We start from the raw sequence: 22899 nt of genomic DNA, 5'->3' as shown, positions 1-22899 counted from the left end.
TCACCAACAGAAGTGGTCCAATAGCAGCATGATGGGTTGTCACCCCTGGGGTGCAGTCTGGGAGCTGTGAGAATTACTGCGCCCCTCTAAGACACACAGCTGGGCTATCCCTGCCCACACTGCTGTGCTGGAATTACAGCCAGCCTCATCAGGCCTTGTTAACACCCAACACAACAGTAGGTGGTACCACACACCTAAACTGAACTAGCTGAGTGCTGCTATACTTAAGCACTCAAAGACAGGCAGGAGACACCAGCCATTTTCCCAGGCTCATACTTCCCATGGGAGTATAAATTATACCATCTTGCATTGCACTGGGATCTGTAAAATGTAAACTCATAAATAGTGCACCCCGCCCTCAATGTGGAGAGGAATATACAACAAGCCCGTGATAACCAAGCTGAGATTTTTCCCCAGACACTTCACTCAAAGGCACACTGGTTTAGATAAAGCAAAAACCAAAGCTTATTAACTACAACAAGATAGATTTAAGTGATTATAAGTGATAGCAAACAGATCAAAGCAGATTACCTAGCAAATAAACAAAACCACAAACTAAGCCTAAAATACTAGAAAGTTTGGATCTGAATTAGCAGTCCACCAGGTTTCCATACACATGCTAGAAATCCTTTTAGCTGGGGACCAGCACTTCCCCCAGTTCAGTCTTTGGTCTTCGGGTGTTTCCAGGAGTGTTCTTGTGCGGGGAGTGAGGCCACTAGATGATGTGACACCCCACCTTATCTAGCTTTAACATATGGCAGGAACACTTTGTTCCAGAAACAGTTCCCAGCCCGGTTTGTGGAAAAATATAGATACCCAAAATGGAGTTCAGTATCATGTGGTCTGGTCACATGCCCTTGCTGAGTCATAGCAGCCATTACTTAAAGCAGGGATCGACAACCTTTGACACACGGCCCGTCAGGGAAAGCCGCTGACGGGCCGGGCCAGTTTGTTTACCTGCCACGTCCCAATGGGGGCTGCGGGAAGGGCGGCCAGCATATCCCTCAGCCCGCACCACTTCCCGCAGCCCCCATTGGCCTGAAACAGCGAACTGCGTCCAGTGGGACCAGAGCGGCTAATAAGACCCCTTGCTGTAAACTGTGTGACAAATGGCTGCCACGATCCTCAGGCAGGGTGTGGATATCATTCCCACTGACTTGTCAGGCTGTTTTCCCCACCAGAGCCTCATTTTTGTTTGCAGTGAGCCTTAGCCACCTTTCCCTCTTCCAAATTCCAATCACATGTAGGCCCTGAACTATTCATTCCGCTACACCAGCTGGGCCAGAGACTCAGATACCAGCAGAGACTAGTGTTTTCAGCGACCTCTGGGGTGCAGGTTAGAAGCCAGGCTCATGGCAAAATGAAAAAAAAAAAAAAATAGCCAGGGACACTGGGGTGAATCCTTACCCTTATGAAAAGTGTTTGGTGGGGTCTTGAATATCCATGCAGAACAGACAGGAATTCAGGCTTTCAGGTTTTATCTGAAACTACACAGCATTCCATGCATCTACTGCAGAAAGATGAAGGACGGGGGAAAACCATGTTAGGATGCAAAACTGTAGTTCCAGGGAGTCTCATATTGTTTAGCACTTAGCCCTTTTCATCTATAGTTTGAAAAGCACTTAAAAGATGGTTCCTAAGTATCATCTTCCTCCAGGTAGCTTAGATTTCACAGAGGGAGGAACTGAAGTGCAGTGACTTGCCCAAGGTCTCATGCTCTGTCAGTGGCAGAGGCAGGCGTCGACCCCAGGATTCCTGACTCCCTGTCCACCAGTGGTTTATGCACTGGACCATTAAACATCCAGTATTGATGCTGCCAAACTTAATTTAGTTTTTGGGATGAGATGTTGAATTCCATTTCCAGACCCGGTCTCTGGAGTTGTCATTAAAAAGCCTGTGTGTTACATCTCCAATGTCACATGCCCCAGGGGGATGCAGCCTGGATAAACATGAGTATAATCCCCAGAAGCGGTGTGTGTGTGTTTGGTTTTTAAAGAGCCCATGGCTTGGCACACTCGGAATGCACACATGGTTTGATAGGAGTTTCTGTGACTTTTCAAGGGTATGGCTGCATTGCAATGTAAGCCCAGGATTCGAACTCAGGCTCAAGCCTCATTCCCCTTCCATCTGCACACAAATTGTGCTAACCCCTGGGGGGAGGGACCGAGCCTGAGTCAAGCTGGGACCCCCAGAGTTCAAGCCCTATTGCTTTGCAATGTAGATATAGTCACACTGGACTTGTGCTCTGATAGTGCACCAAAAGTATCCCACAATCACATGGGCTCACTTTCTGTGTCCTCTGGACAGTCAAGTTTTCCCACACTGCATCACAAACAAAGGGCTAGAGTGGCCACATATTGGCTGGGCGCTAGGAAGTCTGGTGGAAGTAGGTGGTTGGTCTCAGTCCTACATAATAGTGTGGACATTGGAGAACCAGGTTCCAGGGCCGTTCCTAACCATTTTGGTGCCATATGCAGCCCTCCTGGGTGTGTGTGTGTGTGGCCCCAGGCCTCCGCGGGGGGGCATTGGACCCAAGCCTCCATGGGGGGACAGGAGCAGGCTTGGGGGGCAGGGGAGAACCGCCCCCCAGCACTAACTGGCAGCGCAGAGCGGGCTGGGGCCAAGTCGCTCCACTTACCACCGCCCAGTGAGTGCAGGCCCCACCCCTGCTGCAGTCCTCAGGGGAAAGGGTGGAGTGAGAGCAGGGGCTGGGATGGAGCAGGTAGGGTGACCAGGCAGCAAGTGTGAAAAATCAGAACAGGGAGTGGGGGGTAATAGGAGCCTATATAAGAAAAAGACCCAAAAATTGGGACTGTCCCTATAAAATTGGGACATCTGGTCACCCTAGGAGCAGGGGCTTTGGTGAAGGGGTGGAGTGGGGGAGGGCTGGGGCGGAGCAGGGGCGGGAAGAGGCGGAGCAGGGGCAGAGGCCATGGGGAAGAGGCAGAACAGGGACTGGAGCAACACGCAGTTGCATAGGGCACCAGGAAATGTAGTGCCCCAAATTTCCTGGTGCCCTACACAGCTGCGTACTTTGTGTATGGGTAGGGATGGCCCTGCCAGGTTGGGACCAGGGTTCAACAATTTCTAACCTGGGGTTACAGATGAGCTCAGGTGCTCAAGCCGTACGTTAACAGAGCCAGGATCTGCTAACTCGAGTTCTACTAACTCTGTGGTTACATTGCAGGGAAGACATTCCCTCGGTTACATTGTCTTCACAGCTCACGGTTTCACGGGACCTTCCTGCAGACTAAATTGATCAGCAGGAGGAAAATAGCCGTTGCCTAGACAACCGGCAGATGACTCATCCTGGGTAGCAAGCAGCAAAAGCTGTGAGGCTGCAGTAATTTTCCAGATACTTAATCCAGCTCTTTATTCATTATTTATTTTTCTCACTCTAAAAGGCAGAAATCCTCCTCTCACTTTTTTCCCCCCCATTTGCAGCCCTACGCACGCTGCAGCCCTACGTGATGCAGAGAACAGTTCTCCACAGTGCTTACCCCGTATGGCGTCACAGGGACGGCTCGGAATAATGCTGATGAACCACTCGATGGAGTGAAACGGAGCCTCCAAAGAGAGTAAAAATAGAACTAGAAATTGCAGGCTGCAAAAGCCAAACCCAGCCCCCCACTGGCATCACATTTCTTATACTAACCCTGGACTGGTTTTTCTATGTTATGACTATGTCACCCTCACCTCATTCCTTTGGAGCAATTATCAGGGCTGTGCAACCTTCGAATGGAATCTGTGTTCAGCACAGGCAGTTAACAAGGGCAAAGTGATCTATAGTCAACAAATGCACTTCAACAAGGTAGTCTCCCTTTTTCATCACTTATGCATATTTTTTTGTTATTTGGTGTGAGTTTTAGTGCTTATTAAAGGTATCTGGGAGTCGGAAAGGAATTTCCCCCCAGGTCACATTGGCAGAGACCCTGGGTTTTTTTTTTGCCTTCCTCTGCGGCATGGGACACGGGTCACCTGCTGGTTTAAACTAGTGTAAATGGAGGATTCTTTATCATTTGAAGTCTTTCAACCATGATTTGAGGACTACAGTAACTCGGCCAGAGGTTGGGGTGGGTGAGGTTCCGTGGCCTGCAATGTGCAGGAGATCAGACTAAATGATCATAGACTCAGAGACTTTAAGGTCAGAAGGGACCATTATGATCATCTAGTCTGACCTCTTGCACAACGCAGGCCACAGAACCTCACCCACCCACTCCTGTAACAAACCCCTAACCTGTGTCTGAGCTATTGAAGTCCTCAAATCGTGGTTTAAAGACCTCAAGGGGCAGAGAATCCTCCAGCAAGTGACCCATGCCCCACGCTGCAGAGGAAGGCGAAAAACCTCCAGGACCTCTGCCAATCTGCCCTGGAGGAAAATCCAAATATGGCGATCAGTTAAACCCTGAGCATGTGGGCAAGACTTACCTGCCAGCACCCAGGAAAGAATTCTCTGTAGTAACTCAGATCCCACCCCATCTAACATCCCATCACAGACCATTGGGCATATTTACCTGCTAATAAATGATGGTCCCTTCTAACCTTAAAGTCTATGAGCCTATGAGTATCAGATTAACAACTCTGGAGACTGACATCCTCTTTGCCCTAGAACAGATACAACATAGGCAGCGGAAGTGTCAGCTTCCCTCTCACTCCAACTTGACTAGAGCAGGGATTCTCAAACTGGGGGTTGTGACTCCTCAGGGGGTCGCGAGGTTATTACGTGGGGGGTCGTGAGATGTCAGCCTCCACCCCAAAACCCGCTTTGCCCCCAGCATTTATAATAGTGTTAAATATATTTAAAAAGTGTTTTTAATTTATAGGGCGGGTCACACTCAGAGGCTTGCTGTGTGAAAGGGGTGACCAGTACAAAAGTTTGAGAACCACTGATGTAGAGGATCAATCACTAGGGGTAGGAATGCAGTTCTTTGTTCATTCGGTGGAGCGGAGTCCCATTCAGTCTGTTACCCTGCCGTTGAGGCCGAGTGGAAGGCTGGTCTTGTAGTTCAGGCATTAGATAGGGACTTGGCGGACCTTGGTTTGCTTTCTGGCTCTGTCACAGATATCCTGTGTGAACTTGGGTAAATTACTCTCTTTGTGCCTCAGTTCCCCATCTTTAAAATAGGGATAATGCTGCCTTTGTCTCATGTTTTAGCTGCTTAGATTGAAGGGTTTTGGACATAGGGAGAGTCTCTTACAAAGTGTGGGTACAGCGACTACCACAATGGGCCCCAATTCTCTACAGGAGTTTCTGGGCATTGCTGCAATACAAGTAATACATAAGAACGATTACAAAGGATAGCAGTTAATGTCAGTTGTGGTTTCTGAAATGTGGACACCTGTCCACTGGGAACTGGAGGGAGCCACCAACTTTTGCCACAAAATACAGCCTTGCACCTGGTTGTTTAACTTTGGCAGGTCATTCAGTAGACAGGCGCTACTGACAGTTGACCTGGCTGCATAGATGTAATTAACTGATGACTAACCCCACCACAGACCCCCAAGATCATGTACAATAGGAAGATGTTCATTATGTTTGTTTTCTACCTCTATCTGGGGTGGTTACCAGTTAATGAATATATAATTGCGATGGGGTCTAGCAGGCCTTCTCTGCCCCTTACTGGCTGCATCAGCATCCTAACACCCCCCTGTTTAAGGAAAATCTGCTCAGGCCAGGCTACTAAAAAGACTTAGTCCTCCAGGGGCCTAGAAGGGCCAAGAGGAGACACTGACCAATTGGGAACTAGCAGGCCAGTTAAAAAGGCTTGCCTGCTTTCTCTGAAGGGGAAATGCTGGGTGATGCTGGGACAGGAGGAGAACCCGTCAGTGCTAGCCCAGAACCTTGGCTTAAAGTGCTGGGGCTAAATAGTTCCTTTTTATATTTGTGTGCAGGCCAGGGGAACAGATCCCCAAGTTCTGAGTCTGTTTATTGTTTAACTGTGTAAAGCTTGATGCAGAGCCCAGGGCATGGGCCATTCTTCTCCAGGCTGGCTGCCACAATAATCCCCATTACCCTAGTATGGGTCTAGCCCGTTTAGTGGCTGGACCACATAAGAACTTAATGAGGATGCTATGACTGCCAGCCAAGAGAGTTACTCTTTTAAACTCAAGCAATCCAGGCTCAGGTCCTGGGGTTCAATCCCTGTGCAACTGGCATAGATCACTGGCATGTTCTGGGTGTCTGATATAATTGGTGTGTGCAATGTTGCAAACCGTACTGGAGTTTCAAAAGCTAGTTACTTCTGGTGCTGTGACTGTTCCAGGTGATATTCCTCTGCAAGGACTAACGTTAAAAGACAGGATGTTCAATGAGGAGGATCTTCCAGGAGCAAAGTGCAATTTGTTGGTGCCACAAAGCTCCAAGGACAGAGTAAAAGGGGAGGATCCAAAGGTTTGGGTTCATCCATCCTGAAATCATGGACAGGGCTCTATTGCTGCCAGACTAGTGTGACAAGTCTCCTAGAGAAAGCGAGAGTGGCTTGCTCCATCAGAGTAATGCTGGAAACGTTGCCACTGAAACTGCAGATTGTCAGAATAGCAAATGACCAAGAAATGAAATACTGTGAGGACTTACTAATAGCTCCATTGATTTTTAGTTATAAAAAAAAATCTGCGTCGCAAAAAATAACAATCCTTAGAGGCATCAAGCCACCATTAAATGGCATCAACTTCAAAGGAGCACATGCATTTCACAGTTCCCAGAAAGGGAGTGGAGTGCTTTCTGGTTTGGATGCTAAAAAAAGGACTTGAACCCACGCAGCAATGAGGCTGTAATATTAATTGCAAATTACTATTAGTGCAGATCTGCTGACTTTCTCATGCACAGTACAATACATGGGTACACCCTTTTCATTGTTTGAAACCTGGTTGAGAACCTGGCTGGGGATGGAATTATTTGGGCAAGAACTGGCAAGGTCCATAGCATCCAGTGAAGGTCTCTTTAGGCAGGGCCGGCTCCAGGCACTAGCCTGGCAAGCAGGTGCTTGGGGCGGCTGCTCCGGAGAGGGGCGGCATGTCCAGGTATTCGGCGGCAATTCGGCGGACGGTCCCTCACTCCCGCCGGGAGCAAAGGACCTCCCGCCGAATTGGCACCGCAGATCGTGATCGCGGCTTTTTTTTTGGCTGCTTGGGGCGGCCAAAACCCTGGAGCCGGCCCTGTCTTTAGGACTGGCTGGACAATAGCATGCTTTTAAGGAGGGACCAGAACCCAGCAGTCCTGACTCCCACTCACTTCATATCTGTTCTTGTAAGAAGGCAGAGTTATTGGTAAGTGGGATTCCATGAAAAATGATGAATGATTAATAAAAGTGCCTCCTTCCCCATCCACAAGACCTTTGGGGTGCTTCACAAATGACAATCAATCACATTTGCCTCTATTTCCCCTCAAAGTATATAACAGGATTTTATTTTATTTGTTCTCTGGGGAAAAATTTTTCTGAGCCCCTCAGTGCACCTACCTAACAGCTAACACCCTTCCAGTATCCCTGGATTTGATTATTCTGCATCACGGCAGGCCCATGGCATAAGATTGGTGACTATGATGACCCCCTTCAAAGCCCATCCGAGCAATTCTTGCATCAGCCAGAGGGGTCACTGCAGAGTGACACAAGGTGTTCCCTCTCCCCTCTACACCCCAGGAATTGAGTAGTCTGGCTTCCTAGCCAATCCTGGTTAGGGAGCAAAGGATCAAGCCCTCATCTCAGACTCTGTCCCCTGTCCCTACCCATAGTCACAAACTGTGCAAATTAACATTAAAGTGCCCGCTCATTGCGGATATGAATTTGAGTCTGATTGTTCTTATCAGATTTACAGATTTGTGGTGGCACAATAGTGTGAGAGAGGTGTGACGAGGGATTGCTCTGAGCCGTGAGCAGTTTCGTTCAGTATATGCGTGATTCCCCAGCCATCTGGCAGGTTGGAAGCTGGCGGAATAGAAGCCTCATCCATCACGGCTGCTAGCGAAGGTGACATTCCACTGAGCTGGCCCGTTCTGCAGCACAGCGAGGAGCTGGCAAAGCATATTCTGGGTAGTGAACGTGATCTGTAGCCGCCCTTGACACCACAGAGCTCCAGCCTCGTTGGTCTCCTCAGAGAACACTGCAGAATAGGCACAGAGAAGCTATTATTCTCTTATCTGAAACTTATACAAATGAAATATGTCTTGGTTTAAATAACGTGAGAGTTGTGAGATGGTCTGAACCAAACCCCTGGGGGCTAAGTGGCACTTGGAAGCCAAGTCTAGAGCTAGAAATGAATCTCAGAAATGTCCCCTCTCTTTACAATGGGCCAAACCGCCCTCCCCAGCCCTGAACGGTCACATAGTTTGGAGTATTTTAAATCCAGATATAGTTGGAATTCTGTGGTTCAAGCCATCCCTATGGTTCTGTAAACACTCGGGACTCATTTCAGAGATGTGTTCAGTGTACTACCAGTGGTAACAAAACAGGGCGCTGAAGGTTCCTACATTCGCTCAGAAGATTCAGCCCTCTCTGGCTGCACCTGCCACTTCCCAGTACCAGAACTGATTTAAGATAAAAGACAAAGCAATGTGAACCTCACACGTCCGTACCCCCCCTCTCCCCAATGTAGGTGTCTTAAACCGCAGCTGCAGGGACTACCTCTATCCATCAGAGGGGCCTGTGCTCTTCGGTGCAGTTCTGGCACCACTCTGCCGAGACTGCCAAGGAGAAAGTGGTCAATTCTAATTGGTTGTTGCCATGTGGATGCCTGCCCACTGAGAACTGGACTAAGATTGTAGGCTCTGAAGCAAAAGTGCATGGCAGTGTGATTAATAATACTTAAACGTCTTATAATAATACCACATTTCCCCTGTGGTATTTCCTGACAGATGGATGTATTAATCTGTGCCATAGTTTGCCAAGGGAAATAGTGGAAGCCCCATTGCTTGGGACTGAAAACCATTTATTAGAAGCTCTCAGGGTATGTTTATACTGTGATAAAAAACCCGCAGCACCCAGTATCAGAGCCTGGGTCAGCTGATTCGGGCTCTAAGGGCTTGGGCTCCAGGAATAAAAATAGCAGGGTAGACATTTGGGCTCAGGCTGGAGCCTGGGCTCTGAGAATCTCCCCCCTCATGGAGCCTGGCTCCAGCTTGACCCTGAATGTCTACACTACAATTTTATAGCCCCACAGACTGAACCCCCTGAGTCCGAGTCAGCTGAGCAGGGCCAGCTGTGGATGTGCCCTGGGGTCTTTTATTGCAGTGTAGATAGACATACCCTTTGGGGCAGGGACTGTACCTACCTGTGTGTTTGTTCAGTGCCTGGCACAATGGGGTCCCAATACTGATTGGGGTCTTTGGGTCGTGCTGCAACACCAATTAATAACAGTAATAATAATAGACAGAACAAACCGCTAGAAAGTATTGTCTCCAGGGATCAATCCTGCAGTGTGAGGGAGCTAGATTAGGTTCTTGATCCAGCCACAGTGAAGTCAATAAGACTTTACCATTGGTTTCAACAGACATATGATCAAGCGATAGCCCAGCAATGGACTATTTCATTTACAATTTCAATTAATCTATGGGATTTATTTCTCTATTCAATTTAGATTTATATGTAAAAGGTACTAGCGTTTCTGGGGCTGTCTCTTTCTGGAGGAGATATAACACTGGGGCCCTGTTTACTTGTGGGCAAGATTCCCTGGTATTCAGGGGTTCTAAGATCCTAGAAAGTGAAATGATGCTAGGGATCATTTTTGCTGCTCTTTTTTGAGGTCCCTCCAGCTTTTTGAGACTTTTCTGGTCCTGAGGTGCATGGAATGTAATGCTGTATTTCAGGTGCAGTCACACCAGAACTTTATGCTTCTCTCTGCCATGACTCCTTTGTGTTTGCATGCCAAAAGCGCACCGGCATTTTTGGCTACCATGTTGCATGGTAAATTCATGTCTATTTTTCTCTCTGCAGTAAGTGCTCGATGCCCCACCATCCTGAGGCATTGGTTCAGTACCGATTTAGAGGTAAGAATGCCACCTACTGAATCCTCAACACAACTTCCTGAAACACAGTGGGATTTCCTTGGAGGTCTGCCATCGAAGTTCTGGCAAAGCCTAACCTTGCTTATCTTGTGGGAGGTGACTAGCAGTACCCGCAGAAAGATGTGAAATGGGGACATGCCACAGAAGCGATGGATTTAAGGTCTTCCCACATATTTTGCTGCATCCTTCAGAATCTAAATTTTCATAGGGAGAAAATGTGACCTTAGGACTTCTGGTTGAACAGATTAGTTTTTCTTATTGTGACAGGGCCTACATGCTCCACTCAGGGGTCATGGCCCCACTGTACTTGGTGCTCTACAGTAAGTAAAACAAAGACAGTTCCTGCCTCCAAGAGCTCACAATATAGGAACATGACAAGTTGTAACAGGTAGACAAATGCGTAAAGGCTCGTTGGGGAACAAGATAATAGTAAGGATGTAACCAATCTTACTGCAGGGTGTCCCTGTGGGTGCAGCAGTACACCTGTCCCCTCTAGATGTCTGCTAGTGCTCTGTGTACCACAAGCTCAAAGGCAGGTGCTGTAGGCACTCCAAGCAATAGGCTACAGAGGTGCTAGCCTTCTGTGGATTCCCATAAACACTCACATGCTCTGAGGAAGTAGCACCCTTTCTAGGGTGGCCTGAAACTAGACACAGTTCCTTTGTTACAATAATAATGAAGATCAAAACCACAGTCTCTAACCTAACCCCTAGGGATAGTCCAGCAGAGGGGTGTAATGGTCGGCGTCTCCTTCAAACCCCTCCATGCTGTTCTTCTGCCTGCCCACTGCTGCCCTGTGTCCTGCCTGCAGCAGGGAGTGTCTCTGGCCAGCTCTCAGCTGCTGTTCTCAGATTGCCTGCTGCACCTGCTCTCACTCAGCCTCTGCTGAGCCTGGTCCCCTATGACCTCAGGCTAGAACTTCCTTTACATGTATGGAGATTCTGGAGCCCGCCACTGGCTGGGCGGGGTGGAGTGAGGGCAGTTTCCCAGCAATGAGCCAGCAGCTATATCATTTGTGGTCACAAGAGTAAGTAGCATCTGTGGGGTATGCAGTCATCTTCAGCTCTCTTCCTGTGCTGAGAACAAATTGCCCCCATGAGCACGGTGAGCTTTCCGCTGTTCAGTTTAACAGGGTGTTAACTGTGAAGCTGGGTGCTGACCATCATGGCTAAGTGGTTGCCTGCTTAGAGGTAGAAAAGGAATCCAGGAAGCTCAGTCAAGGTGAGCTTTTTTTTTTTAAGCTGTGACAGCTGTTATTTTTGGCTGTGACACTGAGCACTCATGAAAAGCCCTCACCCACCTGTCCCTCCGTCCCTCTCTTCCACCCCATTGGTGACTCAAGCGGCCTGTCATTGTGAAGCACTCAGGTGTAAGAACACATGTATTTTCGAATGTCCATTTCGAACCCTTTTCATCTCGCTTGAATGTGTCGAAACTGGGCATCAATGCAAGTAATAGCTTGTCTGCACCTTGGCAGGGAGAGAGCGTGAGGAAAAACCGCTCTGCTGTTGCCCTGCTCTGCGCCTTCCATTTCCAAGGCTCTTAGTCCAGCACCTTTCACCAGCACTAAATTAGCCATAATGAACATTTAAAAAAATAGCACTCAAATGTACCAGCCAAATAAGAATCATACATGATCACTAAGAACCACTGAACAGGCCCAGAATCTTTTCCTCCAGAATCCAAGTTCAGATCTGAACTTTGTCCCAGTTCCATAATTTGCTGAACTAGGATCTTGAATGTGGAAACTCTCCCCCCACTCCCTGCTTTGGGGAATTTGGAAAACCAGATCTGAATTTTGCAACTCTCCTTTCTAATTAAGGGGCCTGGGTCTCTAAGGCCCATCTCTAATTAAGGGGCTGTCCTGGAAATGCACGTTACAGTTTAAGGGCTTGCTCCTGCAGAGTACTAGGCCGCTTCAGTTTCCTGTGAAGTCTGTGAGAGCGGAGGCCACGCAGCACCTTGCAAGGTCAGGTCCTAAAGCAGCCTGCAGACTCCTAAACTGCAGAATCCATTTTCAAGCTTTCCCTTTTGGTTTGGTAGAAATCCTCCCGGAAGTTGCAGCCCGATTCACCCTGCTCCTTTGCAGGTGAGGTGGCAACTCAGCAGATCAGAGCTGCAAAATATATGACCACATCGAGGCTTGCTGTTGTCTGATGGCCCAGATCGGTCTAACCTAGATTTCCCTCTTTGCAGGTAATCACTTTACAACTGAGTTACAGATGCAGCCTCTCAGCTTCCTGGGAGTGCATGAGATTATTACAGAGGCCCCTTTATAATTAAGTCAGAACAGGCTTTTTCATTTAGCTTTAGTAATATTGTTCTCCAGCCATATCAAATGTTCTTGTGATTGCCATCTTTAGAACATTTATAACGCATTCTTTGTATTGACTTTGGAATGAAGGGGTGTGGGTGGTGTTTTGTGTGTAAGAATTTATTTGAAATGTTGCATTTAACCCTTTTTTATTTTAAATTAAATTATTTAAAAAATGGCCAAGTCACTCTGATTTGAGGAGCGATTACTGCTGCACAGTGTGGTTTCCAGACCCTATTTTGCTCCAAATCATATAGAAAGCAGAAGCCAGCCACACATAAAGTAAGGCCATAAAAATGCAGCACTTGCCAACTGTTTCCACATGGTTACTAAGGTATCTCCTAGTCTAAGGATAAGCTGTGAAGATCTCGGATACCACTGCATGGTAGCTGTGGGCAAATGCTGATTATCAGTGTTAACCCAGTGCACCAGGCTACACTGCAGTAACTGGAAATTCCACGTTGACAAACTACGTCCCAATGCCTGGAACGGAGCTGACAGCATTTCATGCCAGTGTTTCTTACATATGCAGGGTGAGGCTGTGGCTGATTCTGCCCAGAATGATGGGGAGAGGACTCAGTGAGCGCCACCACCTTGCACTGGAGGCTGCTGCAGTCTGAGTGGGGAGTGCACAGCCTGTGCATACTAGTTAGCACCAGTGGTGGCACTAAAAGATGCAGGGTGAGCCTCGTTACATTGGCCAGCAGAGCTGGCTGGGCATGAAGTGAGCACATGTGCCACCCTCCCCCAAGCTGGTTGGAGCTGCAGCTTCTGTAGCAGGAAGAATTCTGGCCCACCTGGCGGACTGAACCAAAATCCCTCCTGGGTCGGGCGGGGGTGTGTGTGTGTGTGGTTGGTGCGGTACAGCATCTTCACACCTCCTTCATGAGCAGCTGTAGCTGCAATGATCTAGGCCACAGCGAAGGGGCTGGAAGGCTCGAAGGCCTTTTACCACCCAGTCACTGGCAGGAACAGCCCTAGCTGTTTTGTTGGCTAGGGAGGAAAATGTTTGTGGTTCCCCCCCACCCGCCAAATGGGTCAAGCAACCCCCCAAAAAACAGCCAGCCAATCAGTGGAGCAAAAACGGCCAGCCAACCAGATCATGAAGGGGAAAAAAAAGCTGAATGGTACAGCGGTGCAGTACCCCCTGGAAGCTGGCACCCCCCAGGCCGAGTGCCCTGCTCACCTCCCCCTGGTTACTGGTTCAAATCCAGCCAACCAGCATCACTTTTCAAGCCTTCCTGACACACCATAAAGAAGCAAACAGGGCACAACCCCATTTTCCCCTGCTAAGTTGCTTTGCCTAGGACCTGCTATGGGGGGGGGGGGGGAATCGCTCAGTGGTTTGAGCATTGGCCTGCTAAACCCAAGGTTGTGAGCTCAATCCTCAAGGGGGCCATTTAGACATCTGGGGGAAAAATCTGTCTGGGGATTGATCCTGCTTTGAGCAAGGGGTTGGACTAGATGACCTCCTGCGGTCCCTTCCAACCCTGATATTCTATGTCTGTCAGCAAGGGATGGCAGCTTCCCAAAACCTGCCCCCTAATGCTGTTCCCACCATTAACAAATACATTCTGGGAACATGCTGCATCTCAGCTCCCTTGTGCCATGAGAAATAACCATTTTGTGCCTCGCGAATGAAACACAAATGAACTCACTCCACTGGGAATGCAGCCCTCAAGGACAAGCCTTGATAAGCAAAAGCCAGGCTCCAGGCGACTGCTTGGAAGGTAACCAACTCCCCCATCCTGCCTCATAGGGTCCAAGCATTTACTGACAAAGTGCAGTGGCTGTGGTGTGAGTTAAAGGGATGGTTGCCAAGAAATTTTACCTCCCAGACTTAATATTGTGCTTTTTGGCTTCAAAATATTTGAACGCTAAGGAGCTGTTCATTCTCAGCGCCCCCACCACCACCACTGGTGAGGTGAAAGGATCAAGTGACCTGTCCTGAGACCAGGGGGCGAATCAGTGTTAGAGCTGGGTTGCAACTTGGGAGCTTCTGGGAAAAGACGCAGTTGTCATGGAATTTTATTCAATCTTATAACAATGGGGCTATTTTTGGATGTAAACTTTCCCCTTACAACAGGGGCAGGCGCGGTGGAATCGAGGGGAGGCTAATGCCCACGCAGTGGACATATTGGGGGGATGTATGCTTCTGCCTCCCCCAATGCTTTCCACTCCCACAATAGCTTGTGGAGGTGAGAGGGGCCCCAGAGGAGTGGCTGCCGCGATTGTGCATGAGATTGGGCTGGCTCTTCTCTCCCTGCTTCCAGCCACTCTGGGTCCCGGCAGAGCCACCAGCTCAGGGTAGGGGCAGGAGCACATGTGCCAGCTGTTGAGATGGGGTGGGTGACAGGGCACTGGGACCTGGGTGGGGGGTGTCGGCATAAAGAGCACCAGCCTCGTACAATGAAGACCCATCTTGATGGGTCCTACTGTAATGCTCAATAATAATAATGACTGGTCTAATTTCACTATACAGGTAAGTGAAGCATAAAAGTAAGACATTAATAGAGTCTTAAAATGCTTTCCATTTGAATAATCTCGGGGGCTATTATTATTAACATGGGCTTGTTTTCTAAAAAGAATATCAGCAGCTTATCTTGATAGTGGGTCATGCATGAAAAGTTGCAGCGGAGGGAGATCTGACTTAAAAAGGCACCTGAACGCAGGAAGTGGAGAAATTCACCTGCTGTTTTCCCTTTTGCAGTGAGGGCTATTGGTGATGCAGTATCAGCAAGACAGCCTGCAGACTGTTTAGCATGCAAAGTCTGGACCCAAGCTCCCCACTATCTCAGGCATTCCTGTGTAACAGCTGGACTACTGGGAACCATCCTGAGTGCTTGGTTGGATCCTGTGTTGCTGTTGGTTACCCCCATATCCCCATCCTCCTCTGATAGATTTGATGTGACTATTTAGAAGGGAAAGTTACTACTTAGAAGGGAAACCACTGCTTTTCTGAGGTTTAGTTCCTAGCATAAATTTACTGAGTGGAGTATTTGCCATGTACAACTGCATGAGCCCTGAGCTCCCTTCGGCTGTGCATACCTCCTTATTCCATATCAAAACCTGACTTTGTTACACAGAGAAGACTGCAAACAACAACGCAGGCAGGAGAGGCATGGATCCCCATCTCGTTTTCCACATACTTTCTGTAGCTTTGCTCTTTTCTGCACTATGTTGGGGTGGGGAACATATGTCCCAGTAGCTAAAAATTGGTTCCTCATTGTACTTATTGAATGATCATGCCCAGTAATTAGTGTTTTAGTGCCTTTTCAATGGCAGTTTTTAGTTTCTGTAATGTGTCGGTGGGAAGCAGCGGAGCTGGGGTTCTGATTTTGCAGCCATAATGCATGACTTTTAATCCCTTTGTTCATTTTTTTCTAGTCCCAGAGTTCTTACTGCGGCATCAATGTAGGCCTATTCACTGCCCTGTTCTCAGAACACCCAGGCTGTACCAAAGAACCTGGGTCCCGTTGTGTGAATCACAAAGGTTTGCTGGTGATGGTGTGTTTCTGCACACGCTACCGTGGAAGGTCTCATGCCCGTCTGAAAAAAAGCAATTGAGATTAGACAAGATTTCCTCCTTCAGAGGTAGCTTCTGGTTTTACACTGGCTGGCTGGCGACTGCAGAACCAGTGGTTACTGAGCAGCAATTCAATTCATGTTTATGCAGAGGGGACAAGCTACGAGCCTGATCCTGAGAGGGCACAAAATATGAGAGCATTTTCCAGGAGGGCTTGGGGGCAGTTCCCCACCTCTCCCTGCCCTTGGAAAAGTCTGTAGCTTTGGTGTCAGCTCCATCACCTCCCTAGTTTTGACTGCAGTGGGTAGTGAAGAAACAGGGCAGAGTCCATCACTGGGGGTGGAGGTGAAAGTAAGGTACTAGTGAGTGGGATGGTTGGTGCCCTCCCGGTGGGGAGAGGGAAGGCCCAAGGAGGGAGGCAGGACCCTCTTGAGGAGATGGCCTGTTGCCCACGATGGTGAGAAGGAGCACTGGTGGGACCATGGGAGCCGCAACGCTTCCTGCTGCAGAAGAGAGGCAAAGCGTCCGGAGTGCTGCTGCTGATGGAGGTCCCAGCCCCACACCAGTCTGCCTGTGACAGGGCCCGGTGTCTCTCTCACTGCATCCTGCAGCAGCGGTTCCCCTCCATACCCTGCTCTCCTGTCTGACCGTCTCGAGTGATGCCCTAACCATAGGTGCCAACTTTTCCCGGCACCGGTGGATGCTTGAGCTGCCCCCGGCCCCGCCCCAACTCTGCCCCCTCCTTGCTCCTATTGGACTCCTTCCCCAAATCCCTGTCCCAGCCCCGCCTCTTTCCCAGCTCCTCCCCTGAGCGTGCCGCGTTCCTGCTCCTCCCCCTCCCTCCCAGCGCTTGCTGCGCGAAACAGGTGTTTCGCGGCAGCAAGCGCTTGGAAGAAGAGGGGAGAAGCAGAACGCGGTGGCGCGCTCAGGGGCGGAGGTGAGCTGGGGCTGGGCGAGGAGCTGCTGTGGGTGCACCCACAGCCCTGAAGCACCCATGGAGTTGGTGCCTATGGCCCTAACATGTGCTCGGGAGAGGGCGACGCTGATGGATCTTATGTGAACGTTACACGAGGTGAGAGGCAGCTCTGTGAGCATGCTGGTTTGTGGCTCCTGGAGCATGTGAGAAGCTGACGTGACTTCCTGTCGCACTCCTTACTCTGCTTGTGTGCGTGCTCAGTGACACGCCATCGGTGCCACTAAGGCGATACAGTCCCTCTTTTTAAAGAAATATTTGATTCTCTACGGAAAATATCGCTTGGGTTATTATAATGATGATGTATTCTTGGTATTACCATAGTGCCTAGGAGCCCTAATCTTACAGCAAGACCCCATTGTGCTAGGTGCATTTCACTGGGAGTGATTGTTAATGGTAAAGCTGTAGCCCAGTCTACTGCATCTGGCCCCAGAAGTACCAGCGTTCATGTGCCAATGATAAAGAGTCACTTTCTTCTAACACTGAACAAGGAGCTTTATTAGAATAAGGAAAATGGTATTATTCCTAAAGCTCCACTGTCTCTCTCTCTCTCTCTTTCACCGTAGAACTTCTGCTTAGAACCTCCCCCCGCTCCCACTTCTGCCTGACTTCCTGCTTCACACCTCGCTGCATTTACAGCAAGATATCATAAATAAAATTAGCTTTAAGCATATGCCGAAGTCCCATTGCTTAAGTGCTGACCTGCAAAGGGGGTCAGGGCCTGAATCAGGGCCTGGGTGTCTCACAGTGTCCTAGGTAAGTCAGATATTTTCCATCTGTGATGTGACTTTCAAAGTTTCCTTTCTGAGATGTGCAGCAGCAGTCAAAAAAGCGAACAGAATGTTGGGAATCATTAAGAAAGGGATCGATAAGAAAATATCATAATGCCTCTATATAAATCCATGGTACGCCCACATCTTGAATACTGCATGCAGATGTGGTTGCCCCATCTCAAAAAAGATATATCAGAATTAGAAAAGGTTCAGAAAAGGACAACAAAAATGATTAGGGATATGGAATGGCTTCCATAAGAGGAGAGATTAATAAGACTGGGACTTTTGAGTTTGGAAAAAAGATGACTAAGGGGGGATATGATTGAGGTCTATAAAATCATGACTGGTGTGGAGAAACTAGATAAGAAGTGTTATTTACTCCTTCTCATAACACAAGAACTAGGGGTCACCAAATGAAATTAATAGGCAGCAGGATTAAAACAAACAAAAGGAAGTATTTTTTCACACAACGCAGAGTCAGTCTGTGTGACTCTCTGCCAGAGGATGTTGTGAAGGCCAAGACTATAACAGGGTTCAAAAAAGAACTAGATAAGTTCATAGAGGATAGGTCCATCAATGGCTATTAGCCAGGATGGGCAGGAATTGTGTCCCTAGCCCCTGTTTGCCAGAAGCAGGGAATGGGCAACAGGATGGATCATTTGATGATTACCTGCTCTGTTCATTCCCTTTGGGACATCTGGCATTGGCCACTGTTGGAAGACAGGATACAAGGCTAGATGGACCTTTGATCTGACCCAGTATAGCCGTTCTTATGTTCTTACGAGATTTTTATTTAAACCAAACCTCACAGATGCAGATCCAAATTTTTGCATCCGTGCAGGGCTCTAACAGTGAGATAGGGTGCTGTTGTGGATGTGAATAGATATACATATAAAAGGTGGAGTGTAGATCCCAGGGGTCAGATACAAATTAATTATTGCAGGTGCAGATTGGATGTGGATCCAAATTTTTGTATCCGTGCAGGGCTCTACCTATTAATGTGTTGAATGCCCTGCCCAGCTGTGTTAGTGAGAGCACATATTATGTATTTCTGTGGTTTAAAGTAATGTTCATATTTCCTTTTCAGGTCACTTTTAACTCTGGCCTCCTTAGCAACGACACTGTGGTATCCGAAAGAGGGACAGGGGAGGAGCTTTCTAATGATATCTGAGACATGACACAGAGCACACAAAGTCCTCATCCGCATCTGACTGTGGACATGAACAAATTGTGGCAAACCTCTACTATGTGTGGCTGATGATGCCTATTATTTTGTGAGCAAGGAGTGATTACTGGCTGATTAGACTGTAGTTCTCAGTGTTAACAAGGATTGATAGTTAATTAGACTTCTGACTTAACTGAGCCAGAAGTTTTACACTGCAGAAACAATCGTAGTGATGATGTACGGTGCGAGGCCTGGCCATGAAGCTATTTCTGGCGGCTACGCTATTTCTGTGCGCCAAAGCTTAATAAAAGTATAGGATTTTTAAAAAAATGCCTAGAATATGTTGCTAAAATAGAACAACTACAGTGAGTACCTTGGCCTGGCCAGTTCAGGCCTGGATAAGATTCCCATATTGGTCTTCCCAAAAAAGTACACAGTGGTGGCAGACAGCCACTGGAAAGTGGCAGAAATGATTTCCATGCCCATAATGCTATTTTTACAATTCCCAGAGTATTTCTGGAAAGTCTGCCTTTCTATATAATGGAAACAGTGGTGATTGATACTGGGCTACAGGTTGTTACGCTGCCATGTGCCATGGAGACCATGGAGTCCAGTATTATGCCTACGGTAATGGAAAAGTCAATATGGATATTGGCCCGAAGGTGCACCTACACAGGGGAAAATGACCCGTTGTTGCCATTTGTTGTTAGCAATGGATCCTCTCGGGACCATCCTCAATTGAAAATGAAAATTGTCTATTACAGCGAACAGATCCAAACTGTTTTCAACAGCTATTGAAGAAGTTAAGGGGTGTCACATACCTTTTGTGATTGCTGTTAAATGTGTGCCTGAAAATGCAGTATTACTGTAACAATGGCATAATGATTTGGTTTTATTGCTCCTCAACTTCTCTATCAAATGTGCTCCTTTTATAAGTGAAAAGGCATTTTTTTTCTAATTGCCATCCCTGCAAAGTCAATCTGGGCTCTAAGGGCTATTCACAAGGGGGATTTAGGCACCTAGCTGCCCCTTTAGGTGCCTGTGACACTCTGTACCCCAAAGTAGCACCCTGGAACCTCCATATTCACCACTGTCATATGGTTATGATATGTTTTGTACAAAGTATACCTTGTGGAGTATCATTTTAAAAGTCGTGATTGGTTGAGCTTTAATATCCTGTTGGATCATATGTGCTATAATTGTATATGAAGTTATGAAGTTTTGCTATGTGTGTGTTACTGTAATATCTTGTGAGGTTGGGAGACACCCACAGCCAGCCTTTCAGCTACAACAAAGGAGTAGCCATCCGGGCCTTAATGGCTCCTCAATGACCATCCACTATCAGACTAACACATGTCACAGCAAGGATCTTTCTGGCAGCTGGAAGAAAGTATAAAAGAGGGAGAGTGACATCATCACTTGGTCTCCCCCTCACCCCTCACTCAACCCCTGGAAGAACATCTGGAAGACAAAGACTTTGAACTGGGGAAGTTTGGTCCCAGGCTGGAAAGGGGCCCAGTCTGTGTACTGAGGAACTGTAACCTGCTTGTGCCATCCGTTACGGTGAGACACTGCTTGATTCAAATCTTCCTTAGTCTGTTTAAGTTAGAATGTAGACTGTAAATTTATTTTTAATTTCTTGGGTAACAAGCTTTGATCCCTTTGCGTGCTACTTATGATCACTTAAAATCTATCTTTCTATAGTTAATAAATCTGTTTTATATTTTACCTAAAACGGTGTGGTTTTGGTTGAAATGCTAAGGGACTCTCAGCTCAGGTTACAAAGGCTGGCACATGTCCACTTTCTATGAAGAAGTGGCAAACTTATTAATGAGTTTGCACTGTCCAAGGGAACCTTGAGCAGTGCAAGATGGGACAGTTCTGGGATGTCAGGCTGGGGAGCTGGGGGGAATTGGCTGGAGCTTCTCTACTGACAGTTCATGAGTGGCTGGGAGGTCACGCATGTAACTCGGTTAGGTGAGTGCCTGCCTGTGGATGGCTGTGGCAGTGCAGTTCCTGTGAGAGGTCTGTAGCTTGACATCAGCGTCACAGTGTGAGAGGCAGCCCAGGTTGGTGCATTTAGAGGGCTCAGTGGTCCCACATTCCCGTTTGCACTAGAGGAGTCCCGTCACAGTGCCTAAATGCAGCATTTAGATGTTGCTGGCCTTCACAAAACCCCTGCTGAGCTTCTGCCAACCCCCTGGGTGCCTAAGTTTCCACCAGTGACATCCTCTGATGCTGCCAAGCTGCTCAGATCCCTAGCAGGATTCACAAATGAGGTGTTCCCTCCCTATCTTGCCTTTGGGGCCTGATCTGGAAGGCATGCCCAGGGCACGCCTACCCCACACAACAGGCAACAGGGCTGGTGCCTGCATGCCCAGTGGCTAGGGTTCTCCTTTAGGATGTGGCCTATCTACTGGCCACTTGGTTCCAGTCCCTGCTGTGCCCGATTTGGAGCAGGGACTTGAAGCAAGCTCTCCCACTTTTCAGGTGAGTGCCCTCACCACTGGGCTACTGTGTATAAGGGAGAGGGGGTTGCCTCCTCCTTGTGTTTTTGTTGTTGTTGTTGTTGCTAGAAAGAGCTGACCTGGCTTAAGTGCCCAACTCCCAGAGGGGGTTCATTGCTTTGAATTAAGTGCAGCTGGTGATTCCCTCTGGCCCAGACCTAGGTGCTAACTCCCTTTGAGGGTGGGGCCTAAACATAAGCCCCACCCCTCTCCTCAGTATTTCTGACAGGCTAGCTTGAGCAGCTCCCCACTCAGAGTGCTGGTTCTGCAAATCCAATTCTTAGGTGCCTAACTTTCGCTATGCATTGTGCAGGGAACCAGGGCATTCCACTCGGTTATGGATTCCACTCACCAGTAGGGCACCTAAAAGGTAGGCCCTTAGAGTCAGCCCAGATTTCTTTGCTTCTCATGCATCATCACCAATAATAATGAAAGCTCTACTGGGCACATGTGATACCCATTGTTGTCAAAGGGTTTCAACAGGTGTAATTGATTGGGACTTATTAAACAAATCTGTTGATGAGGAATACACTCCAGCTGGGTTGCATCTGCAGGGCTGACAGGAGTAGTAAGCAGTAAACATTTAGTTTTGCCATAAAGCAGCTAATCATAGTCTGAGTCTCACAAGGAGCAGATTTGTGGAGTTGGAAGGGGCCATTTTTACATGGTCACTTTTCAGAGCTGAGCCGCTTTTCAATAGTATCATCTCCGCAGCTGAGTTACGGCTCTTGGAACTTTAACCTTTGATTTTCTGACTCTTGTATGTTTACATTGTCAGCCTGTCCATTCCATTCGCATAGCTTTTCATACTGAATTTTCTGCATCAGTACTGATGGAGAGGGAAGACCTCCATCTCCTGAATCCTCGACCCTATTTTCCTGCTGCACCGAACTATTTACCACCAAAGCACTGACCTTGCCAGGCCTTGCTTAGCAAGTTCAAGCCTAAACTGATATTACTGCCAGCATAAATAAATAGGGGGAGGTGGGGTTGATGGCGTGACAGTGCTGTTGTGTAGTAGGGAAGAAAAGAGAGCAATAAAAGAAGAGACTGAGGCAGAGAGAGACAGTCATTGCTGCAAGCAGAGAGATGTATCTGCATTAAAAGAGTGTAAAGAAACGATCAAGAAGAAAGTGAAGTGAAAGTGAAAAGTGGGTGAGAAACAACCCATGTTAGACCCAGGTAAACAACTGAAATGATCATTTGTGGCTCCTGTGAGCTTGCAGCACATCTGACCATTGTGGGTGTGACTTCATGCTCCGTTTCTTAGTGATGAACCAGATAACTTAAAATATCCCCTCCCGCCAAGTTAGAGGTGTGAAAACCTACGAGTACATTTCAGGTACCGCAAACAAGAAACCCATGATCGACTCAGGCAGCTTTTTCTGGACTTTTGCATATTGGTTTCAGAAAATTAACTCTTATAATGGCCTGCTTTATGATCAGGGAAACCTTTCTTTGGTCTTTTATAACCAAGGTCACCACAAATCTTCCACTAGTTTGATGCAGCCCACCTTCTTCTATCCTGGGGTGGCAGAAGCTTTGTCATAATTCAGATGGACTCTTGGTTTCCATCACAAGACTGATTTAGGAAGTCCCACCTTTGAAGTCCCCAAGAAAAGTCTTTCCAGCTTCAAACCCAGT

General features: G+C 47.9%; 1 long non-coding RNA gene across 2 annotated transcripts; it reads left to right on the top strand.

Annotated features, from left to right (window-relative positions):
• Positions 1-3567: 3567 nt before the first annotated feature.
• On the top strand, positions 3568-19830 carry LOC117871038. 2 transcript variants are annotated; one of them, XR_004644130.1, is made up of 4 exons: positions 3568-3811; positions 9927-9979; positions 17377-17566; positions 18671-19830. It is a non-coding gene; the product is annotated as an uncharacterized LOC117871038 (long non-coding RNA). The 2 variants fall into 2 exon arrangements; XR_004644129.1 differs by lacking the exons at positions 3568-3811; positions 9927-9979 and adding an exon at positions 11042-11218.
• Positions 19831-22899: the final 3069 nt, after the last annotated feature.

The sequence above is a fragment of the Trachemys scripta genome, chromosome 1, assembly GCF_013100865.1.
Source record: "Trachemys scripta elegans isolate TJP31775 chromosome 1, CAS_Tse_1.0, whole genome shotgun sequence".
Taxonomy (NCBI): domain Eukaryota; kingdom Metazoa; phylum Chordata; order Testudines; family Emydidae; genus Trachemys; species Trachemys scripta.
Note: the sequence above shows the minus strand (reverse complement) of the source record. Positions and strands in the feature narration are given on the sequence as shown.